General features: G+C 43.9%; 1 protein-coding gene across 7 annotated transcripts in view; it reads left to right on the top strand.

Moving 5' to 3' along the window:
* The window catches only part of OSBPL5 (oxysterol binding protein like 5), a 172,922-nt gene that overhangs the window by 78,936 nt on the left and 69,014 nt on the right, over positions 1-24,972 (top strand). Inside the window, exon 1 of one of the 7 annotated variants that reach the window (XM_058025714.1) lies at positions 17,872-17,943. The exons of the other annotated variants lie outside the window; for them this stretch is intronic. The gene's annotated coding sequence lies outside the window, so the exon portion shown is untranslated. Of the gene's footprint in view, positions 1-17,871; positions 17,944-24,972 lie in introns of those variants that run through there. 7 annotated transcript variants of the gene reach the window in all.

Here is a 24,972-nt window from a genome sequence, read left to right as displayed (position 1 = left end):
ATTGTGAAATAAGTGAAGTGGTTGACCATTTGGGGATTTTTGAAGTGACCAAATGATGCTTTTCCCTGCTTTGTTTAGAATAATTAAGTAAGTAAGACAGTAATACAGAACACCTGCCTGTAAAAGTTTACATGGCCTTTAGCAAGGATAAGGTTTCTGGAACTGTTTGGTAGAAAGCTATTCAAGAGGTGTGACTTTTAACAGAGCTGCATCCTCAGGAGTGCAGTATGTTCTTGCTCTCTGCACATTGACAAGACCATTGCAGATAGCAGAGGATTGAATCCTGCATGGTATGAACAGGAACTTGCACACAGCAGATTTATTGAATCCTTTAGTTTGGAAAAGACTTTTAAAAACATCAGATTCAACCATTAACCCAGCACTGCCAAGTCCACCACTCAACCATGTCCCAAAGTGCAACATCTACATGGCTTTTAAATACCTCCAGGTGTGGTGATTCAACCACTACCCTGGACAGCCTGTTCCAGTGTTTAACAACCCTTTTGGAGGATAATTTTTTTCCCTAATATCCAATCTAAGCCTCCTCTGGTACAACTTGAGGCATTTCCTTCCTTGTTCTATCCCTTGTTACTTGAGAGAGGAGACCAACTCCCACCTGGCTCCAGCCTCCTTTCAGGTACTTGTAGAGAGTGACAAGGACCCCCTGAGCCTCCTTTTCTCCAGGCCAAACAACTCCAGCTCTGCCAGCTGCTCCTCACAGGACTTGTGCCCCAGACCCTTCCTCATCTCTGCTGCCTTTCTCTGGACACACTCCAGCATCTCAATGTCCTGCTTGTCCTGAGGGACCCAGAATGGGACACAGCACTCCAGGTGTGGTCTCAGCAGCACTGAGTACAGGGGGACAATCCCTGCCTGGTCCTGCTGGCCGCACTACGGCTGATCCAGGCCAGGGGGCCCTTGGCCTTCTTGGTGCCCTTGGCCTTCTTGGCCCCCTGGGCCCTGCTGGCTCATGTTCAGCTGCTGTCAGCAGCACCCCCAGGTCATTTCTGCCCAGCAGGGTCCCAGCCCCTGTGCCCCAGCTTGTGGCCCTGTCTGGGGCTGTTGTGACCCAAGGGCAGGACCCAGCACTGAGCCTTGTTGAACCTCCTACCCTTGCCTGACTGAGGGAGCCCTTGATCTTCTCATCCAGACCGTCAGTAAAGGTACTAAACAGGACTGGCCCCAGTACTGAGCCCTGCAGAGCACCACTTTGGACTGGCTGCCAGCTGGATTTCACTCTATTCACCAACACTCTTTGGGCCCAGACACCCAGCCAGCTCTTTTACACAGTGAAGAGCTCACCTGTGCAAGCCATGGGCAGCCAGTTTCTCCAGGAAAATGCCAAAGTCCAAACACAGCTGTGCTTATTTCAGCCCTCACACACTCAAATGCCCCTGGATGTGCTGCTGTGTGTGTGTGAGAGCTGTTAGACACACACACTCATTGGCTCACACTGTGCAATCAGGTGCGTGTGGGAAGCTTACAGACATAGGCCCCTCTTTTGCAAACATTTGCACTACTGAATAATTTCACCAGTATAAAGAGGCCTGTTAGGCAGGAAAGCACTAGAGGCTTTTTATTTTTTTAACTTGGGGTAGTTTTGGTTTGAAATACATGCTGTCCCTCCTTTGTCTTGGACACAGTCTGAATAAAACCTTTTGCTGTTATTTAATACTATTCTGGCAAGAGTAAAATGAAAAAGGAGAGTTTAATACATGCAGAGACCTGTATACATAAATAACGTGTTAGATTCAGATATAGGTGTAGACGGAACTAAGAGGTATGATCACAAAAATGAAATTACTCATCAGTGTAAAACCAGGAATGAGGAAAATATTTGGAGATTAATCCAGATTTAATCAAATCATTGCTTTATGCTCTCTTGAAATGCTGTTTCCTTGCTAGAGCCCCCTAAGGTGCAAACTGCCATACATCATTTCATAGACAAGACAGATGATGGTATCTGCAGATACTGGGTTTCTGTAGGGGTTCTGCCCTTGCTTATCTCCATCTCTGTACTTGTATATTGCTATATTAGGGTTAATTACACCATAAAAGATCAAAGGTGTTTTTTTTTCCTAAATCATTTTATCTGTCCCCAAGGCTGCTGCTAGCCCATTTAAAGTTTTGATTGTTTCCCTTTCACTGGGTGACTGCAAATTGAGAACTTCTTCCTAAGTGGTGCCTTTGAAAAATGCTGATGTGATTCGTGCCCCTTCCCATGCTCCAGCTGTGAAGAACTCGCTACTGCTTGTGGAATGACCCTATAGGCACCAATGACCCTATAGGCACTGTGCTAGTGAGAGTCCATCCTATACATTGAGATGGAAGTAGAGTTTAAGATGGTATATCAGGCATCCGTGAGACTGAGTTTATAACTTTAGATTGGAGTGCTGTGCCTTCAGGTTGATTATCTATTAATTTTAAAACTTTATACCCATGAAGAGACAGCAGTCTGGACTCAGTCCCCTATTTATTTGCAGGTAGAATCCCATACTCAAAGCAGGGACATAGGCCTTTTCACTGCCTTGCCTTGCCACTGCACCTTGTCCTTGAACTGGAGGCATTACAGGAGAGGTGGAAGGCAGATTGTGAGTCAGGTATTAGGAACCAGCTGTGTTCCACTGAAGTACTGGGGGGTTTGCTCAGAGTGAAAAGTATCAGGTCCTAAACTGTGATCTTGGGGAGTTTGTTCTGGTTGCATCTTCCCCTTATCTCACTTCATTTACAGTTCTCAGTGTTCCCAGACATGGCTGGCTGCTGGAAAGGCTCAATGTTGGACCATATGTCCCTGCTCCAACCTGTGTGTGTTTCTGAGCTGGTTGTGCCTCGTGAGGATCTGCTGCCATGGGAGCTGGGTTCAGCTGCCATGGATTTTACCTTCCTTCATGCGTGAAGTGGCTGCAGCAGCACTGGTGGTGTCAAAGGCTGGAATGAAAACACACAGCTTGGCCAAATTGCAGTACTTTTCCATAGGAGTAGTACTAGGATGTATTTGCAAGTTCCAAGTGTGTGTGTGTGTGTGTTTGTGTGTCTCAGGGGAGGGTATCAAAACCGAGTTTTTCCAAGGCAAGGTCTCTGGCTAGCATGCAATTTACATTGTATCCCCATTCATTCATAGAAATCACTGATTATCTCTGGTTGAAATGTTCTTCAAACCAGCCCTGAGGCAGTTGACTGAGATGCTGAATTTCAACGCAAATAGTCTAAATTCAATTGAGTATAAGTCCTCTACTGGGAAGTGTTGAGTAAGTTTAATTACAAGCCACTGCAGTGATGATAATAAGTGTGTCTACCAGTGCCTATGGTACTCTCATTCTTGGTGTAAATAAATTAGTCAGATCAAGCATTAGGAAAACCCATGTACGGTAAAATGAGGAATTGTTGGAAGAGGCTGGAGAGGAAAAGCTGTGGAGTTTTCCTCACTGAAAGTTAGTGAGAGCATAGTGTAGAAATACCTGCTAGTGCCTGACCTGAATGCACTCAGACTTACTGCGGGCAGAGGCATGGGCAAGAAATGCAGTACAGGGCTGTTTGAGATCTCTTTGAGCCTGGGGTGGAGGGATACCACATTCAGGAGTTAACCATTTCACGTAATTTCGGTATGTGTCTCTCTGCTGAATGTGGCCTTCAGTAGTCATTTGCTCTCTTTTGCCCCTTGTCAAAATGACACCATAGCTGGGGTTAATTCTGCTGCAAGAATGTCAATGCTGTGCCATTTCATAAATGTTAGTGTTGCCTGCTGCTCCAGATTCTGCTCCAGGTAATGAATTGCAAATCTTGAAAACCTCAAACTCGGAATTCTCCCCTTTCCTCCCAGTATTGTAATTTGTACTTGAGGCTTCCACAAGCAGCTGCAGCCAGACTAGGGGAGGAGAGTAAGGCAGCCTTGGCCCAGGTGCATCCCTATAAGGTACTTCAGTGGTAGAAAAAAGTTACAAGGGTAGTTTGAATAGTTGTTTAGGGACCAAAATTGTGACTGCTTACTTTCTGAAAAAGGATGTATGTAAGTGGGATGGAAAGGAGCTTCAGTGGGTATTTTGACTTGCTGCTTGGAGCTGTCTGACTTCAATGTCTGCCCTAAGAGCATAGGAATACCAGGCTCCTGCTGAGAGAGGCTGCTGCTTTGAGTCACTCTTGGCAGGAGCCTCTCCCCTTCAACTGAAAACAGAGACTAATTTCCCGATTTAGGAGACACAATTTGTCATGATAAGTTGGGCAATGTAAATACCAGCAACAAGGACCCTCCTGAAAGAGGAGAGCTCTGCTGGAATACCTGCCTGCTGGATGTACAGTTCCCTGGAATCTGCTGCAGGTGGGGCATGACTTGTGGCAAGGAGAAAGCTGCTGTGGAGACTCTGGAGTTGAATTTGCTGTTACCTATTATCAAAAATAGACTCCTGTGTTCTGGTGTATAACTTATTATCTATATTTTGTATAGCTGTTACTATCAGTTTCTGTTTATTAGTACTGCTTATCTTTCCAAGGTCCTTCTATCAGATGTCTGCTTGGAAAGCCTGGGTGTCATTTTGGTTGATATTGTGGTCTCTCTGCAGGCCTGAACAATAGTCTTTTTTATCCCCAGCTCCCCTGCTGCTGGAGCTGAATGTCTGGGATTTACAGAGCAGAGAGCCAGAGAAGAAAAGTGGGGCAGGATTTGGGCTGCTGGTTGTTTTCCCTCAGTTGTAATGCTGTTCCTCCAGTATAAGGTGCATCCTGATTCTCTCTATTCCACCTGCAAATAGTTTCAACTCTTTTTCCAGTTTCAGGGTTTTTCTCTTTCCTGGGTGAGATCAGAAACCCAATGTGTTCATGCATTGCCCAACAGGGAGAGTGAAACCTACATGTTTGTGCAGTTAAACATGGACTAGAAAACAGAAATGCAGATGGTTGGGGTTTTATTCTTATCTTCCAATTCCATGTTATATCCACAAGACCACCAGATTTTTGTGACTAGGTGCTTCATGGTCACGGGAATATTCAGCATCAGTGGTGACTGGTGGAGAGCTGACCTGTCCCAAGTGTCATTCCATGTTAAACTGTTCTGGAGCAAACAAAGATGAAGTGCTCAGAATGGACATGTGAGAGAAGCAGAAGTGAGGGAGATTTTTTTTTTCTTGTATTAGAAAGTTAAAGCAAAATGCTTGGTTTCATTTTTCTACTCCATGCAGTTTCTGGAAGCATCAGTACTATCATGCTGGTGAGAAATCTGAGGAGAGTTGCAGGAGTTAATTTAATTCAAATCCTTTTCTATTGCATAGTAATTGGCTCATAATAGATATATTTAGGACAATATGTGCAAAAATGTTGCTTTTCTGCAAAGTGAGGGTGTTCCACACCTCAGTGTCCTCCGAAAGCTTTTGTGGGCTTGTTCTTCTCTCAGACATTCTAGGGAACTGTGTTGGGGAATGGGTTAAGTGGCTGCTTAGGGCAGGACTCAGGCTGTTGTTTCATGTGAGGACAGCAGAAGTATCAGCTCCAGGATGGGTTATTACCATGCCTAGTACCCGTCTCAGATGTTTGAAACTGACTTGGTATGTTCACCACAAACACAACAGTCTGACATTGTTCAACCTGCTTGTGTGTGTTTGTGTAATTTAAATTGTGCAAAGGAGAGGACACAGGAACTCTATTCCTTGCTTACCTAAAGACACTGAATCCATGTTGTACCCAAGGCAGAAATGCACCTTTTCTTTTTCTTTGGTCTAACATTATTTCTAAAGATAGGACACACCTAATAAATGAGTCAGTCCCCTACATGCCTTTAGTCTCATACATGCCATAGTAGAAGGCCACCTCTTTGTGGTAACCAGGAAGGAACAGATGTTTTTATCACCTTTGGTCACTATGAGTAGTGCCTTACTCATGATAACCACCCATGGGGATCAGTCAGGCTATTTGCAGTGCAGTGCCATTCACTGTGTGGGAGATTATGAGAGGCTGGTCCCTTTTATAAAAAACAACCAGTTTTCTCTTGCACTAGAATGTTTCTAATGGGATCACCTCATTTATTTCTTGCCTTAGAATGTTTCCAATGGGATCTCTTTATTTTCTCAGGGAAAATTTCCAAAAATGATTCCCTGCTGAAATTAATTGTGATTTCAGTGGAATTAATTGTGATTTCAGTGGAGCACTTGTGGCAATTTAGGAACAGTTCTACTCTAAACTCATGTGCATGGACTCAGGGTGCCCTGGGAAAGGAAACTGGGTAGATTTGACAGTGCAGTGTGATTCCAGTTTTTACCAAGGCAGGATCTTTGTGAAGACATAGGTACATTCATTGTGAGATGTTTTTCTGCTTCTGTTAAAATGCTGTACCTACCTTGCATTTGGTAAAGATATAAATGCTACCTGCCAATCAGTCTCTCTTTGGAAAAAGCTCCATTTATAATTACTGTTTTATTTGCTTTGATGGAGATGCCTGGGCTTGTTAAGTCCTGCAGTGTTTGACTGAGCTGAGTGGTCTGATCAAGGAAAGTTGCTGTGAAATTTTCTTCTGCTTTGGTAAAAGTCAGTTTGGTGCACAGAGTTGGTGAGATGCCAAAGAGATGTGTTTTTCTGAGGTCTAAGCTCTGCTTTTTGTGAATGTCATGTAGGACTGTGAGATGAGTTCAAGGAGGAAGAGGGGAGCCCTTTTCTCATGATGGAAATCCTTGGAAAGAATTTAAGAGCAGGACAGATGAAGGGAGTGGTATTCTTCAACTGAGTGTTCCAAGTGAAGGGTGGAATTGAGTGGATGTTGAATGGGTTAGGGGCTGAATGTGTCTAACCATGTACATGTGCATTTAGTCTTGCAGGTTGCCTTTGATGTAGAATTGTTAATTATCTTTTTTTCAAATTACAATTAAAAAAAAAGAACCAGCTGAGGGATTTTTTCCCCCATGTGTGTGTTGTTTCCACAGTCCTGGCTGCTCTGGGTGGAATTGTTCATTGCCAAGTTTTAAGTGTAGCTTAAGGTTAATAGTTAGGGCTAGGGGTTAGGATTAAGGGTTGGTTTAGGCTTAGTCAGGGTTAGGTTCAGTGTTTGGGTTCAGAAGCTTAATTATGCCTCTCCATACACTATAAGCTCATCTGCACTATTATCTTGCTGATTAAATTGCAGTGATCTGTTTTGTTTATAAGCAAAAAAAAAAAAAAAAAAAAAAAGCCAATGTGATATGTAATAGTTGAGAGGCAGTAATTGGAATTTTCCAGTGCTTTTTCAGCAATGAACTGTAGCACTAAGCTTTCTCAGTCTTGAACTTTCTCATTTGATAGAGGTAATGTATCTAAATAGATATTTCTTTTTCCTTGTGAATGTTTTTTTAAATAGAAATTTTCCACTCATTGTCCATTAATATAATTTGGCACAAAGATAGACTAATTGCATGGGCGGGCACAGTGATAGAGATATAAATCTCTTCCAGTGACAGTGTCTTGAAATAGCAATCAGTAAAGATATCATCACTGCAGTGTTACATTGCAGATAGATTTTGCTGCCTTTCTTTGAGGGTGAGTGTTGTATTGAACCCATCTGTGTGTGTGTGTACATGTGTGTACCGTGTGTGCAGCTGTGGATATTTAATGTTGTTGGATCCTTCTGTCCCTGAACCATTTGGAGGTGATGGATGGTACCATGTAGAGATCTAAGCAAAAAAACAATTTCTGCCTTCTTTTTTGTCCAACTTCACCCACACTGTAACACTGTGCTGTTGGTGTCAGCTGTTACCCAGAGTGCTCAGGAGTGCTAGGTCATGTCTAGCTATCCCAGGCCCCTCTAATATCCCTGGAAATCCTGGGGTTGACCAGCTTTGAACTCAATATTTGAAGCTAGATTTCAAGGGATTAAATGTACACTTGGCTTGTTTGATTTATTTTTTTCACCAGCAAGTCCCCAGTTACCCACCTTCTTGACTGTCCCCACAGGGAAGCACTTTGGATGGCCCACCTAAACTGAATCATGGCAATCTGTCACCTCAGTCTTGCTGGAAATGCTGTAAAATGCCAGAGCACAAGTAGCAGGTTTGAGGTCTTGTATTGTGCTTGGTGTGGTCACCTGCTGTTCAGTGCAGGGAGCTGCAGAGAAAGGACATTTGTGTGGCCATTCCTCTACTGCTGTGTTCCAGGTGTGGGATCACAGCTAAAGTCTGTTTTTATCCGTTTTTCCATTACTGGTGTATTCACTGTTTAATATAAGCAAAAATATTCCAGAAGCCAGCCTGGCTCTGACATGTTAGTCTTGGTTCCCTTGTGCTGATCTCTTCTTGCCTATGCTGCCACTGAACCACCAGTGGGACAAGTCTGGAGACTCAGCATCAGGGAATCTCTGACTCACTGATGACACAGCTGCAGAAATGGATTTTCTTGGCAGAAGAGGCTAAAACAGGCGTGGTTTCACAGGAAAAAAAACCCCTTGGCAGCCACTTTATGTTGCCATTTTCAAAATGGCATGTTCTGTCAGAAACGCTGCTTCCACCCCTTCTTGCTTGCTTTGGATTTAGAAACACATTCTTTGATGGGGAAAGCGGACCTGGGGCCACAAGTCCTTCCTTTGGGTGTCCACCCTTTCAAGGCAAAGGCTATTTTCTAGATCACAGCACTCAAGTCTGACTGTATTTATCAGAGTTAGCTGCTGCATGTCCTCCTGTGCCTCCAGCACGTACAGCACCTCCTGGGTGGAGTGCAGGCACTGGCTGTTCTGCTGGATTTTGAGTCGTTCCCTCCTTGCTGTGCAGCTGCTGTGCAGCACAGTTTAAACCAGAAGCCCGTGCAACACATGATACCCAGCTATCTGTGGCATGAAATGGTGTGTTACCACTTCAAAGGCAGCCCAGAGCCTCATGGTTGTCCTCTCAAACAGGCCCTGCTCTCTGCTAAACAAAAAAGGACATTGTGTAAATGGCCTCACTTGCATCAAAGTCAGGTCACCAGCTGTGGATCTGGCTCCACATGTCTGGTGTGTTCTTTACCAGCAGAGATAATGGTATTTAAAGTGACTTTTACTGAGGGTTTTGACTCTTTGGTGTTTTTTACTGCATCTGGCTCCATTACTGGTTTTCTTACCATTCCCATAACATCTTTTTCTTTTTGGGAGCTGTTGTAAAAGCAGAATCTTGTACAGCTGAAAGCATTAAAGCCAAAGGGTACATGAAGAGGGAGCAGAACAGTCTGGTTCTGACTCAGGTTGCTGGATTCAAAGGAAGCTGACACATCAGTCACCTCATGTCCATGGTTCTACCTTAATTTTAAGCTAGAGTACACAATGTTTGTCTGTGTAAAAGGCCATAATGAAAACAAGTGTGTTGGAAGAAATAAGGTAATTTACTTTTTATGGGTGTTCCTTCTGTCCTGGTTTATGTAGCTCCAGACAATAAGTAGTTGAAGTTAATGTAAATTAGGCCTAATGAGCAGTTTAATGTAAGTGCCCCATACATTCAACTTACCAGCACAGACTGCAGAAAAAAAATGACCACTAAACAAGTTACTGGCATAGTCTGAAGTATGTGGGTCTTACTGTATAAAGTAGTATCAAAATCATGTTAGGAGACATCAAAATTTCTTCAGATTGCCTGATTCTCTGACACAAAAGCACAAGCTTTTGAACATCTTGAAATCTGGGTTTCTGAAGGTTTGGATAAATTTGCATTTTGCTGGAATTTTTAAAATCTGAATAACTCTTACCAAGAAAAGCCTTCGTCCTCAGTGGCTGTGTTTCTTATCAGAAAGAATCAGTTGTCTGCCATATGCCAATATAAAGAAGTACTTAGGACAAAGCATGTTGGCACCAAGCACTAAGTGGGGATATGAAAATGTGTGACTCTGAAAATGGACCAGAGCTGTGGTTGCAGTTACAATTTTTGCAGATGAGTGATTTGATTTGGAAAAAAATCCTTCCAAAGGTGGGGTGACATGTTGGTTCATGGAAGCAAGCTGCCACTGCTGAGAAGTCAAGTTCATGATTTAGCAAACACTTTTTCATTTTCCCTTTTTAATTGCAGAAGTCAGTCACAGTTCATCTTCTGCATGTTGGGCCACGAGGAAGAGCAACTTCCTCGTCATCCCTTATGCTGGCTTTTTCTCACTGTATGTATGAAACTAAGGGGTGATTTTTTTCCTACCAGTTTTAGTAACTAAAGTCACAACAAACAATTCAGGATTGCACATAATGACGATGGCTCAGTCTGTTTAGAAAGTTTACTTTGCCATGTAGCAGCCAGCACATGTTTTTTCCATATGGAGTTTTTTGGTCTTTTGTGCTCTGTAACTGCTGGAAGCAAAGGACACTTAGGTGGGTGAGGAGCACCCTTGTCCTGCCTTCACTGTGTCCTGGGACATGTGAGCTCCAAGACTGGTCCCAGCAGCCTTTGTCCTGATTTTCAGCAGTCAGAGCACCCAGTTTGCCTGGTGCACTGACCTGTTTGCCCATGGCTTGCTGAATTCACTCAGCCTTTTCCTCCAGTTCTCGACTGGGCAGCTCTTGAGCCTGCCAGTCCTCCTTGTCTCTGTCCTTCTAGCAGCAGCAAGACAAACTCTCTCATGAGAGAGAGTTCTCCTCTGCACATTTACAGTCTGCCTTCAAGAAAAGGATTTCCCTCTGCAGCTTTTGTTTATTAAACTGAGAAAAAGAACAACGCCCCGAACCCAAAGCCCTGACATTTATTGGCAGCATGGCAGTGATTCAGACAAGCACAAATCCTGTCACCACCTTACTGTGTCATTTGGGAATATCATTACAATAGTGCACATTTCACACAGCAGTATTTCCTCTGTGTCCTGGCCCTGGAAAACCTCCTGTTACTGGATACTCACCAAGTTGTTAATGGAAAGTTTGGAAGCAGATGAGGCAAAATTTATAAACACATATTAGCTATCTTCTTGCTTCTTCCTGAATCACAGGACCTAATCATAGATTTGGAGAAAGGTTTACATTTTCTCTTAACTAGGGCTCAAAGCCCAGACCTACCCATAATTATTTCTCATAGCTTTGTTCCCAGAAACAGGCACAGAGAATGTAACAAAAGTATTCTCAAGATTAGCCTGCTAGCCAGGAACATCCTCAGTAGAGTAATCTGCCGAGAGGGATGGATGCTGAGAATACTCTTGCTGCTGTTGGCGGCTCCCCCTTCCTGCCATTTGAGGCTTCTTTATTAGTTTCTAACAGCTTTTATTTTCTGATGCTTTTCTGCCTGGCTTTTCGTACGCATCTTTTTGATACCTGGGATCCTGGGTTCTTTGAACTGCCAGGCAAACTGGCTGTAATTCATTCAAGTGTCTCTGTGTACATGTCCAAAATGGTACCTCTTTAATCTGATCCTGTAATGCCTTGCATTTTTTTCATTCTTCTACCTTGTTACTACAGTATTTTACTGGTCAGGTACAGTGGAGCCCCTGTGAAGGCAGAAAGATAGAGCTCTTCTGAAAATTAGCCCTGTAGCAACACAGCATCACATTCATTGATGGTGGTAGTAGCAGGGAAGATCTGTGTTGGTTAGTAGATGTTAATGCTATAAGTTGGCCAAGTTCTGAATGCGTTCTTTCAGGGGACTGCCAACACAGAAAAGCCTGCAGACCAGGCAATGGGATCAGTGCTGAATCTATTATTCTTCAGGAATTAAAGTGCTGTGATTTAGCAAAGTTACTTTCTTTAGCATGAGCAATGAGCTGGGTTGCTGTCAGTGGCAGCACTGCTGGGGAAAAGCAGCATCCTGTCAGAGCTGTACTTTGCATAAAACAACAAGAATGCCTCAGTATGATCAGGAACCCTCTTCCTATGGCACTGTTAGTTTGCAGACAGAAAAGACTGATTTAGGCAAAAGATGCTTTTTAGCAGGTAGGACTGACAGAACTTTATTTGTTTCCAATGGCCTCTGTTTTATACTTAAATGTTGCCTTGACATATATGAATGTCAAATAAAAACTGTAGCAGTCATTTTAAATATAGCGAAGGCTTGAGATGGGTGGAATTAAGGAAAAGGGAGGAAATTGTTTTAACTCCTGCATTGGTAAAGCCACTGGCAAACTTATATATATAAGCCATGGAAATAAAGCATGTCTTTTCTGAAAAATTGAGATGTTAGTTTCTACACCTTTTTCTTTTTCTATATATATATATTTTTTTTTTATTAATACAGCAATTTAGGGAGCTGGTAAAGACTTGGCCCTGTTCAGAGAGCATCTTGGAAGCAGTTTAAGAAAACAGATTAATTAATTCTATTTGCTTAAAAAATAGGTCTAGTTTGTAAATAGTATGAGAAGGTGTAGCAAGAAGGATTTGTAGGATTGCTTGAGAACAGTCTTACAGCAATTTAGAACTGAAAGGTTTTTCTTTATCAAAATTCTGGATATAAAATGGTTTAATCTGCTGCTTACTAGAAATGAAGGACTTGCCTGTGTCATTCCAAAATGTGCATTTGTGGAAATCAGCAGTTAATGGGGAGTCTGGAAGTGGTGAGAAATCATTGCCAGGCGTGCATCAGAAAGCAATTCTTCCTCCATCTCCTCCTCATTTTGCTTGATGGAAAAGCAGCATGTAAGCCTGGTATGTTTCTTTTCTGACACTCTGCAATCACAAAAAATGCAAAGCACAAATATCTTTCATGTCAATGATATTTCAAGAGGATTCCAGGTCTAAAAGGAGAAAGAAAAACAAGTTGTTTCTTATTTATTTGCTTTGTTTTGTTGTTTTCTTTTGAAGCTAGAAATGCACTGTGAAGATTGTACAGTCAGGGAAGGGCCTGGGAACCTCAGCTGTGCTAAGCCCTCCTTGCCAGAACCACTGAGGTCCTCATCTCCACACTGGGATGGCCAAAGGCCCCTGGGGCTGGAGGGCTGAGCAGGGTTGTAGGGAGTCTTCCTCAGCAATGCCTGTGTCCTGCTGCCTGGCCAGAGGGGGGTTAAGGGCTGCCTGCCTGCTCCATGATTCAGAGAGATTCCAGGGGAGAAAGTGTGCCTTTTCTTGCAGGAAATCAGAAGAAACAAAGGGAGATGACTTTGCTGCTTCAGCTGTAGGAAGAGGCTGTGTCTTGTGTTACTTGGGCATTGTCTTTGACTGAGTAAGAAATGCCCAGAGGAAAAGGGCCAGTGTAGACTTTGAGGCAGGAGCTTGCTGAGATTTCCCTAGACAGGTTAACAAACTTTTCCAAAGTCATTGTGTCTTTGGAAGCAGCTTTGCTACTGGACCTGTGTGGGAGTTGAACCTACTTGCATAATCCATGTGTCAGCTCAGTTGGTTTCTAGTTGTGAATTGGTCATCTATTTGTTGCAAGCATCAGAATTTGGAAGTATTTTATGTGAGGCTGTCTTTTCTAAGGTCTGGTTTTGCATTGTTAATTTAGTAATACAAAGCTGTATGTGCTCCTTGGCCTTTCTCTAACAGCATTTAATAGAGGTCTTTCTGAATGTTGTCCTCTTTTTGGAAGATCAAAGTGTTTTGCCTGCTTTTTAAGAAAGCAATCAATTCAGCCAAACTTATAGAAAAAACCACCTGGTCATATGAGCTTGGGGACCCAGACATGCTTTTCCATTTACATGAAGGACACAGTTACTTGGCAGAAATGGAGCATAAACAAAGAAAGAAACAGTGAGAACACAATTACCAGGCACATGGAAAATTACTTTCAAGCAAGTCTCTTTGAGATCAAGAAGTGTTAAGACAGATCCTGTCCACACTGACCCCAGGCAGGTCACCACTGACCACTGACCCAGCTGAGGGTATGAGCTAGCAAGAGAGCAAACACATACCAGTTTGCAGAAATTGGTTTTGTTATGGCATTCATTCTGAACTAGTGTAAGAGGTAGGACATCTTGGAAGCAGTTATAATAGCTTCCTTCTGGGAAGAAATTTGATGATTTGCCATTGTTTTTCTGTGCCTGAGATGGATGGTAGAGGTAGATGTGCCGTTGTTCACAAATGATGCTGTGACAGTTCCCTGCTCTGCATTGTCATGCCTTGCCTGGAGCCAGTGAGTCTCAAGGCTGCCAAGGGCAGACCACAGTCTAAAACTGTTTGTGAGGAGCCACCAGGTTGCTGTGATATTTAGTGATTCATTGCAGAACAGGGGTTGCTGCCTCTGCATGCACCCATTCCAAAATTCTCTGCTCTTTAAGAGGCAATAAAAAATGGTGAACCAAGGGAAACACAGGGCTGCAGAGACCATAACATCTTTTTCCTGGGCAAAACTGTTCCTAACACCTCCTTGTCTCATGTGCCCTGAAAAATCCCTTCTGTTTTCGCAGCTAGGGTGTCCTTCTCAGACAGAAGCCCTGCATCTATCCCATCTCAGTGGGGATCTCGGGCCCTTCACAGTGCTAGTTGCTTGTGAACCCTTCTCTTTAAATTCATCCCAGTTTTTATTTTTGGCTTGTAATACCCAGCCACAGAGGCTTCTTTAAAAACTGTCTGAAAGCAAGAGAAGCACTTTTGCCTGAAGATTCCCTTAGACTCTGGGACATGCAGTAAAAAATTTTTACTTTCCACTCTTTCTGTTAATTACTTCCAGAATTTACTGCAGGGTTCCTCTGCCTTCTTAAGTGAGGCTGGGTATTTCTGGGGTACTGTGCACCCTGCATGGTTCCTCCCCTGCTGGTAACCCCAGTTTCTGTGGGTGCCCTGATTATCCCAGCCCCTCGTGGGAGAGGGTCTGTGGACCCTGGCCTTGATATCACTCGTTGCCTGACACCCCATTGGGATTTATAATTTCCTCCAAGGTGGCAGCTTTAGAATCCTGGCAGTGTTTGTGCTGGCTGACACATGAGCATTGCCTCCCACGAGGATTTCAATAGTTTCCTCCTGCAGTGTCTCTGATAGTTGAAGTATCTGATCCAATGTAAGATCATGTCTCAGCAGGTGCTGCGGTTTCAGCAAACAAAGGTCTGTCAAGTGTGGAAGGTGGTGTTTATGCATACATTTAATCCTTGTTTGCTCAGTGCTTTTAAGGTGTGAAATGCCTCTAAAATATTGGCTTCTCATTGTTAATATTACCTCTGCATCTTCATTTATTCATGAGAAATTAGTGCAACAAGTGGGAGTTCTTCTGAAATCCTTTAGCCACACCATTCCTGATGTCTTGGAGGAATCCAGTTAGAATTGTTACCATGGAAAGATGTTGGAATGAGTTACACAACTGGAACACTGCAATGGAGGCCCACAAACTTTACAGAAGAGATAGACTGGGAAGGAGCAGGAGTGTTGCACTCTCTGATAAGGAAGAGGGGGATTGTGAAGGGCTGTTTCAGAGACAAACAGCTAAAAACAGCTTGAGCTTGTGGGTAAAAGTCAAGGACCACATCAACAAAGGACACCTTGTGGGTGGGATCTACTGCAGATACCTGACCCAGGGGGAACCTGTTGCTGGGGCCTCTTGGCTCAGCTACAGGAAGCATCATGCTCACAAGCTCTCATCCTGATGGGGATTTCAGCCATCCAGATGCAGCTGGCTGTAGGCAATCCAGGGGCTTCTGGAGTGCATCAAGGGTAAATTTCAGATCCAAGTGTTACACAGACCCGGTGCTCACCAATGCAAATGAACAGGGGTTCATGGTTACAGGGGTTAAGATTGGAGGCAGCCTGGGCTGTAGTGAGCATGCCCTGGCTGGGTTTGGGATCTCAAGAAACATGGGTGTGACAAAGAACGAAGTCAGGACCCTGAACTTTAAAACAGTAAACTTCCAGCTGTTTAAAGAATCAGTGGATGAGATTCCCTGGGAAACTCACTACCCTGAGTTTATCCCAAATCCTGTCCTTAGCTGACCAGAGCTGGCAACTCTTTAAGGCCACTTTTCTTAGAGCACATGACCTCTCCCTCTCAATGTGTAAGAAATCAAGTAAGGCAGGCCAGAAACCAGCATGGCTGAGCAGGGACCTTCCTCTCAAGCTTATGAGCAAGAAGAAAATGTACAGCTAGTGGAACCAGGGTCAGATGACTGAATGTACAGGGATAATGTTGGGGTGGGATCAGGAAAGGTAAGGCACGGATAAAATGGGACTTGGCAAGGGATGTGAAGAAAACTAGGAGGGATTCTTCAAGTACAGTGGTCAGAAAATAAAGGCTAAAGAGGCTGTACCATCTCCCCTCCAATAAAGGAGAAGGAGAGCTGGTGTCAAGGGAGGAGATCCTGCCCCTCTTCTCTCATGAGACCCCACCTGGAGTGCTGCATCCAGCTCTGGGGCCCTCAACACAAGAAATAGGTGGATCTGTTGGAAAGAGTCCAAAGGAGAGCCATGAGCATGGTCAGAGGCATTGACCACCTCTCCTGTGAGGATGGGCTGAAAGAGCTGGAGTTGTTAAGCCTGGAGAAGAGAAGGCTCCAGGGAGACTTTGTTGTGGCCTTCTAGTACTTAAATGGAGTTATAAAAAAGAGGGAGAGCAACTTTTTACATGGGCAGATAGTGATGGGACAAGTGAAAATGGTTTTAAACTGAAAGAGGGCAGATTTAGATCAGACATTAGAAAGAAAATCTTTGTTGTGAGGATGATAAAGCAGAGGAACAGGTTGCCCAGAGAAGCTGTGGATGCTCCATCCCTGGAAGTGTTCATGGCCAAGCTGGATGGGGCTCTAAGCAGCCTGATCTAGAGGAAGGTGTATCTATGGGTTCAGCAGAAGATGATCTTTTGGGTACCTTCCAACCCAAGCCATTGCATGATTCTAATTCTCTGAAGTCAGTGTAAAACTGTACAAAACGATACTGACTGATACACTGCAGTGGGTGACAGCAGCAGATAAAGATATTTTTGCAAACTCCTTCTTCATGATAAGGACCAGGGAAGAGCACATGCTGGAGAGAACAACAGCAACACAGATAGCCTTGGGGGCGAGCTTTGGCTGAGGTGTGTGTTCTGTGTTTGTCTCTTAATTTAGCAGTATCGGGAAAACCCACGAAGGAAAAAATGTGGATATTTTCCAGATGCAGAGTGATTCAGGGCTGTAATTACAAATGCTCGCCTACTGAAATATTTGTACAATTGCCATGGGATACTGTAACTAGCAACATCCATTGGACTGTTTTTAAATCTAAAGCAGTAATACTGTGCTAGTGTACCTGAAGTCTGCACCAGTGCTTGGCAAACCTGCTTCTGCATGGCAGGTTTAGGTTCTGTACAGCTTAAAAAAATATGCTTTTACTGCTCTGCTGCATCAACTGAGAAATGTTTGTCAAACTCGTTTGTATCTGAGTCCTGTGCAGAGGGCACTGGGTGATTCCTCAGTTGCAAGGATTTACTTTATTCCTTTCAGTTTCATTTCAGAAAGGAGTGAATTGGAGAGGGTTGTTTTCTTTCGGTTTGGGGGGGTTTTTTTGCTTTTGATTGCACAGGGATTCTGTGGGCTAAGAAGCCACTAAAAAGGAACAGAATGAGAGTGAGAGATTATGCAGGACAGGAATAGATCTGTCACAGAGTTGCAGATTGTTTATTGCTGCCGTGCTTTGATAAGTGACAGCAACTGGCTGTAATTCTCCCGGTGCTGCCCAGCTGCTTTGATCAGCAGCGAAACTGTTAACAGTGCTGACAATTAATTATTGTGGATGGGCATTGCAGCTTGAACTTCCCCTGCCAAACAGTGGCAGATCACACCCGCTCCGGGCTATTGTTTAAGGCTTTCTTTGGACATATCGCTGGGCTGAATCACGTCGTGCTTCTCCCCGGGATTTTCCTCCACAGTGGCCGTGGTTAGAGAGCCGCCCTGGTTTTCGGGCGAGCGCCGGGCTCGCAGGCAGGGTGCTGGCGGCGTGTGGGAGGTGTGTTTGAGAGCCATGTGCCCCTGGAGCAGAGGCTCCGCGTGCCGGTGTCTGCTGTGGCTCCCGTGCTGATCTGCAGCCTGGAGCTGAGCCGCGGCCAGGAGGGGTCAGAAAGCCCTGGGAGCATGTAGCAGGCGGTGAGGAGCTGGGGAAGGAAGGGATGGTGGCTCTGAATGCAGGTGTCGTGTGGGAGAGAGGAGTGACTGCCCTCTGAGGCTGCGAGCGCTGCGGTGAGTGTCCTTTTCCCCTTCCCCAAGACTGATCCCAACCTTCCTACTTTCTTAGCACTCTCTAAAATCCTCCCTTTGTGTAGGCTCTTTCTTTATGCCTTTCAGTCTCTCTTTTTTTTACCTGACCTCCTCTTCTCCCCTCAGCTCTTATTCCCCTCCTTTCAGTCTCCTCTTCTTTGTTTCCATCCCATGCCTCAGAGGCTGGCCAGTCTTAAGCAATTGCAGTGTATTCTTCTGAACATTTATAGCCTTATGCTTTGGGAACCTTTGACTGGCAGGGATTGTATCTGATGGATTTGAAAGTATCTGAACGCCCTATTTGCATTTCTGCCTGTCTGCTCAAAACCACACGGACACTCAGCTCCCTTGAGGCTTGAATTCTGATAGCAGCAGCTGTGGCAGTGGCATCCTGTGATTTGCTTCATCAGTTGACATTTCAAGAAATTTGGACTGATACAATAAGGTTGGCCATTTTACTGCCCTCTGCTGCTAAACAGCTTGGGTACCTTCTCACCTGCATAAAGGGTAGATGTAGCTGGCTTTATTAGTGAGAGCCCACATGAAAGTGTGCCCCCTCTGTAAGTTTTTGTTGCTATTATTATTACTGTCCAGCAATCTGCATTGATTTGTGGTGTGTTTTATTCAGCTAAACCCATGATCAGCCCAGTCCTCCTCTGTGTCTAGATGGCGTGTAGAGTTAGGAGTTTTTCCAGTGTTTTCAAGATCAGGAGCAAATCCTCTCAAAATTAGGTCTTGCCTATGTAAACAACTTGCACTGCTTTTTAACTGCTGTTCTGTAATATTGATACAACCCTCCCCTAGTGTGAATTCAGCTATGCCAGTATGAACATGCTTATACCAGTGTGGCTTGTTCCCCTGTGGGAAAGAAGAACCAGCTCTTCCAGTATAAAGCACTTTTTTGGCTCTGATTACATCCACACTTTTGTTGTATCATCAGAAATATAGCAGCAAATAATACTTGTAATTTAACAAGGAAAAACTGGTACAAAATCATGTATAGAACAAGTCTTGGTCTGCAGACTGCTTCAATAACTCTTTGACAAGAAGTGTTGAATGTGCTGTGTATTCATAATCTTGTCTTTGTGACCAGAGGTACAGTGGAAAGACTTGGTGTTACTGCCATTATGTATTCACAGTTAAGAAACTAAGAATTGGCCAGTGTGTTGGCTATAAAGTCACGACTGTGAGTCATGTGAGTCGTGGTTATTGTTTATTTATAAATAAAGTACCAAAGATTTTATTCACTTTCAGAGTGATTACTGACCATTGCTTTTATGTGCAGCCAATTGGCAATGTAATGGCAGAGATGTAAATTCCAGTAATGCTTGCTTAGAGGTGCCTTTGAGCTGTCAGGGAAATAGAGAGATATTTTAGCAATGTCACAAAAATGGTTCCTGAAAATCCTCTTGCAGCAGGGAAATGGGAGTGCCTGGTGGGTGTGAAACACTTATCTGTGGTCATCTACCTCAGTCATCAGTAGGGCAGGGCAGTCTAGAGACCAACAGTACATAGTGAAACTTTGAAAAATTCCAGTCAGACACTATAATCCTAAACATCATGGTTTATCAGTGGGGTTAATCTAGATGATCAGTACGTGTAGCAAGGAATGTGTAGGGAAGACTTTTGGTGTTTGCAGGCAAAGGAGAAGTACATTTGGTATAGAAATCACTTTCTATTCAGAGCTTTTTGGGAAGGCAGTGCCACCAGCTGAAGTGTTTTTTTGGGCCAGAACTGTCTTAATTGTAGATGACTGATGGCAGCTGTCTGGAAACATGGGACCTAACTAAAGCTTTTAGGTTCTCTTCTACAAGAGAAAATAAGCAGGGGAGGCTCCTTTTCTTCTGCAAGGTAAGAGGTTATTTTAAGGTATTTTAAGTTATTTCAAGGTGATAGTGATATAAAGGAATTGATGGAGGGGGGAGAAGCTGGTGCCATTAGGGAACTGCAGAGGTTTGTTAGAAGGAACATGCTTTGTTGTGCTGCTTGTTGGCACAGTTATCTTGACAGGTTGTTGAGGGAAGTAAATTTTCACAGAACCTAATAGTTTCCTCCTATGAGTTAGTGTCACCTCTGTCTCATTTAATTCCCACCTTTGCTTGCTGTGAGTGTCATTTCCATGCTGCGTTTCTCAACTTCATTACCTCCAGACTGAGCACTGCTTTGGGAGCAGCTTTGCAAACTGCAAGGGGCTTGTTCTGCAGAGCAAGGTGCAAATCTCCTTTGCTGTTTTTTCCCTGAGCTCACTGACTCCCCATGACTGCAGTGATGGTGGCAGAGGTGACTCCCACGAGCAGGCTGGGTCTCTGCCTGCAAGCTGGGGCTGCAGCTGGGGTGGCACAGACAGGCAGCAGGCAATAAAACTGCTCTATGGTCGTCAAGAGCAAGCAGCTGACCTTAAGCAAATCTGCAGCTGGGTTGTGATCCAGCTGAATGTCCAGCTTGCCCTGGTCTTTGCTGCCTCTTTCTAGGAGGAAGGTGATCTGTGGGAGTCCTTTTGCTGGGGTACATTATTTCTTTCCCTGAGCTGACACTCATGGGTTGTGTCTGTTCTGTTTGCATCGGGTGGGAACTGCAAGCTGTCAAACAGCTGATCTTCCACCTTAGAGTCCAGCAACATTGGCAGTCCTGGAAGGAGAGGCAGAGACATCAGACAGGTCCTTGCCTGCATCTCTTGGCAGCATGGTTTGCAGTCAGGACAGTTTGTGAGACTGACAGACAGAGGCAGTCTCAGCTTGGCCCCACTCCCACATGAGTCTGCAGAATCGACTGCTGAGCAGTTTTGGAAAGGTCCCTTTTATTAATCTGCTTGCCTCCACTTTTAAGCAGATAGGAAATTGTTAATTATAAAAGGCCCAGTTGTCCTTACAGCGGTCTCATCACTGCTGTCTGAGGAGTGAAGCTGTTAATATCTGTGTTTACACGTTTCTCTAAAGATGAGGAGAAGATTAGTTTTGCTGCGAAAGGCACTGAATGAGCTGACCTGATCAAGGAGAAGACATTAAAATGTTATGCTCTTTAGTTTTCTCTGCTTCACTCAGACATTAGCTGCTGTGGTCTGATGCTGTTTAGCAAATACATTTGGGTCCAAGTGCTGCTTGAGATGATAGAAACCCAATATGCTTTTTGAGGCAGAGACAATTACTTGTTATGTGTTTGTACAGCTCCTAACACTGTGAGTTGCTGTGCCTCTGATTGCTAATGGCTGAGCAATAGTGTTTGTTACTGGCAGTTGGTAATAGCAGCCTGTGTTTGTGCCCTGTAGGGGAATTTGGTACATGTGCACAGCCATGGGATGTTAAAGATTTTGTACCTTTTAGAGGCACCACAAAGTCTGCATAGACCATCTAGCCTTCTGCCATTTTAAGTGCTTCCTTACTTCATTTAAGAGATATTTGTTTATTCTTTCCCCTGTTGCCCTCCCAAACTTTTCAAATCTTTCCCATCTGGGCTCTTTTGTTTATAAATTCTTCTGTGTTTGGAGCTTGTAGGCAGCCACCACTTTGAAGCCTGCTTTTCTAATACAAACCAAAGAGTTGCCAGGAAGCATCATGGGTTCTTGCTGTCCTCTGTGCTCTCTTTACAGCACTGCAGATCTCTGAGATTGCCTCTGTTCTACCAGTTGGATGCTCAGCTATGCACTGCCTACTGTCAATCAGCATCTCCCTGCTAAGGAGGCCACAAAACTTCCCTGATTTACACAGCAGAGGATCTGATAGAGCACAGATATTTTCATTCATTTTGGTTTGTTTGTGTTGAGAAAACAGTGTGGTAGCTCCCTCCTGTTGTATGAGACCCACAAAGCTGAAGCCTATCCCTTTTTTCCTGGTATGGAAAAGAAGAGCTGGTCAGCCCTGAGAGGGCCTGAAGTCTGGCCTCATAAAAACTGTCTGTCATCTTTTAGCCATTCCCTTTGTCACTTCCTTTCCATAGCAGAGATAATGGAAGTGTTTCCTGCTAACTCCTGTCTCTGTGATAAATTGCTGTGTCCTTTGTTGGAAAGCATTGTATAGCTGCTCTTAGCACTGTGATAAAGAAAACGCTGTGAACTAGCTGCATTGTGTTTGGCTTCCTTTCAGACAAGGCCAGTCTGGACACTGAGGACCTGATCTTCCTTTTGGGTCAGACCTCAGCTCACATTTGTGTGGGAGGCAGGGATTTATGTTTGCTTAAAGCCACATTTGTGCTTTTGGCATGGAGCTATTGAAGGTCAGTGTGATCCATAAATCTCTAGAAGCAGGGTCTGCAGGTGCCCCTTGTTCTCCATACCTCCTTTGAGCTCTCCTCCCTCCCCTGTGGCATGGACATCCTTGTCTTGGTGTTGTGTTGTGTGGTGAGGGCTTCCCTTACCCTCCCCAGGCAGAGCTGATTTTGACCTCCCTTGTATTTCCAGTTGCCAGTGCTTATAGCCAGGAGGCTTTGTAGCCAAGCTATACTATTGTTTCAGTTCCGATTTTTTTGCCTGGATCTCTCCATTCAGTGACAAAAAAGCTGATGTCAGTATAGGTTAGCTTTAAAGTGATGAGAAGTCCTATTCCTGAATTCCACAGCTTTCAGATTTGTTGTCTGGTATCAAGAGTTGTATTGTTAGGTTTGCTGCCCACCAGCCTGGGAGTCCTGATTCTCCAGGGCTTTAGTTTATGGCTGATAACTCAGTTTCAGTCTTGCTTATGTCCAGCATGCTGCACCTGGTAGTGGGACAATTGTATGAGTAGCAGAGTAGTCACTGGCAAAAATAAGTAGTCACTGGGATAATTTTAGTTGAACAGGTAGAAGGAGATGGGCAGAGGCAAATACACAGTTACATATGTATGACATGGGTGCTCATCTACCTGTGTGCCTAAAACTTCCTCTGGCTGAACTGAAGGAAAGCCACAATGCAAAGAGTTATCCTGTCTGCCTGTTTTCACTGTGTGAGGTAAACTGGGAGAGAAGGAGAGACTGGAGTAGGCACAGGAGGGTTTTCATCCTGTGAGCTGAGGCTGAGAGTGGGTTTCATCATGCATGCTCAATCAGCCCTTGCACGGTTTGAGTCCTTTGGGCTCATTTAACACAGCATAAATCCCACCCTGCACACTCTTTGTGAGTTGTCTAGTTCCCCTCCTCCTGCAGAGATTTTTAATTAAAAATCAAGGACCAAAATAACTGCAGTACTGACTTTTAACTATTGTTGAAGAAAGAGCTGGATGTTCTCATTTCTGAGAAATAGTGAGGTTTATGCAAAGATACTCAGTATATTAATTTCCTGAAGAATTTCAGGTACAGTGGCTATGGCAGAGGAAGTATAGATGGATTCTAAATTTAAAGCACTGTACAACATATCTTGATATATTACCATGCCCAAAAGTCAGAGAAGCTGAACAGGGGCATATAAAGATCTCTTCAAAAATAGATCCACTTCCTTAAAATTTATTTGGTCATGTTTATTCAGCCCTCCTTATGAAGGCCCCTGAGATTTACAGATCCTGTCTGAATCTGATAGGAGAAACAAGAAAATAGAGGAGTGGAAAATTCAGCATGATTAGAGCCCTACAGGATGTGGTCATTTCCCCATCATTTACCTGTTCTGCAGAAGTGGGTGAGCCAGGTCAGCTATAATCTAGTAGGCTTGGGGTTAGAGCCATTGGGTGGAGATATAATTTGTGCTCATACAAGATTTCAAGGTAGAAATACACTTCTAATCTAAAATTCCTTGGGACAGTGGATGCTCATGGCATAATCTGGAACTGAATCTTTGTGGTATTGAACAGCACTTGTTTTCTGCCTTGTAAGATGGTCAGTAAACATCCTTTCCTGCCATTACCCTTGCCTTACTGCTGGGAGCCCAAGTCTGGGAATGGCTCAACAGACTTGACGTAGAAATTGATTGTGGATTACTTTGTTACATGGGGGCAGTATTTCACAAACAAGGGAATAATATCAGAGGGACCCTCTCAAGCATGAAAGCAGGTCTTCAAATTAACTTGGTATTTCCTAGCAGTTGTATGGTGGGAATGTAGCCCCAAGGCACAATCTTTTCGAGACTTAATTGTGTAAAAGTTGATGTGGATATCATAGAAAGCCATCAGTGAGGCTTGCAGTCATCTGGGTTTTTAGAAATGTCATTAAAAGTAGGATACTTCCATTAAAAGGGAATATGTTCTCATTATGTGATTTAGCAGGATGAGGCCGTAATGATGCTCTTTAATATGTTCTTTTCAAAGAAAAATATCAGGGCATTGATATTTTTGACCTTGAAGATGTGGCCTGCTTGCAAATGATGTAACTGTGCCCCTGTCCAAACCAAAGTGGTTTTTTCATGGCTTTAAATTTCCAATAGCTTTAGCTAAAGCAACTAAGTTACTGCCTTATTTGTGTTTCTGTGTACCGTATCTCACTGCCCTGAGTTTATCCCAAATCCTGTCAGCCCCTGCAGGAGTGGGGATGGCAGGGTCCCATGTGGGACTGAGCTCCCTCTTCCCAAAGCCTGTTGTGGTGAATCCATCAGGGTGGCCCTTACCACAGCCTGAGCTCTCTTACCCCTGAGGTAGCTCTAGAAATAAAGGGTTCTTAGAAGCCATTCTCTTAGAACAGCTACAGTTTAAAAGGATTGTGTGGGAGGTTCTTGGAGGGTATCACTAACAGCACACATGAAAACTTCAGGGCATGGCAGGATGTGGGACAGCCATTCCTCAAGCAACATGTACTGTTTGAGTTATGGATAATTACTGGAAAGCTCAATGTGTCAGAGGTGGAAGTGGTTCACCATTCTGTAATTCATTAATTCTGTTCATGGGACTCAGAGACTTGCTCCCTGAAATGCCTGGGCTTGGAGATGTGTTCACAGCAGGCCTCAAATGAAAACTGTCACTGGTAGATGAGCTGAGGAGATCAATAACTGCAACAAAAAGGAAGCAGAGCACTTCAAATCTGCTTTTGAGTTATATGTCCAGTATCTTCATCTTTGGCCTAATATTATTTATATTGAATTTAATAAGTGAGTGTTTATTTCCTTAACTAGTACAAAGCTTT

The sequence above is a fragment of the Melospiza georgiana genome, chromosome 6, assembly GCF_028018845.1.
Source record: "Melospiza georgiana isolate bMelGeo1 chromosome 6, bMelGeo1.pri, whole genome shotgun sequence".
Taxonomy (NCBI): Eukaryota; Metazoa; Chordata; class Aves; order Passeriformes; family Passerellidae; genus Melospiza; species Melospiza georgiana.
This window is presented reverse-complemented; position numbering and strand designations above follow the sequence as displayed.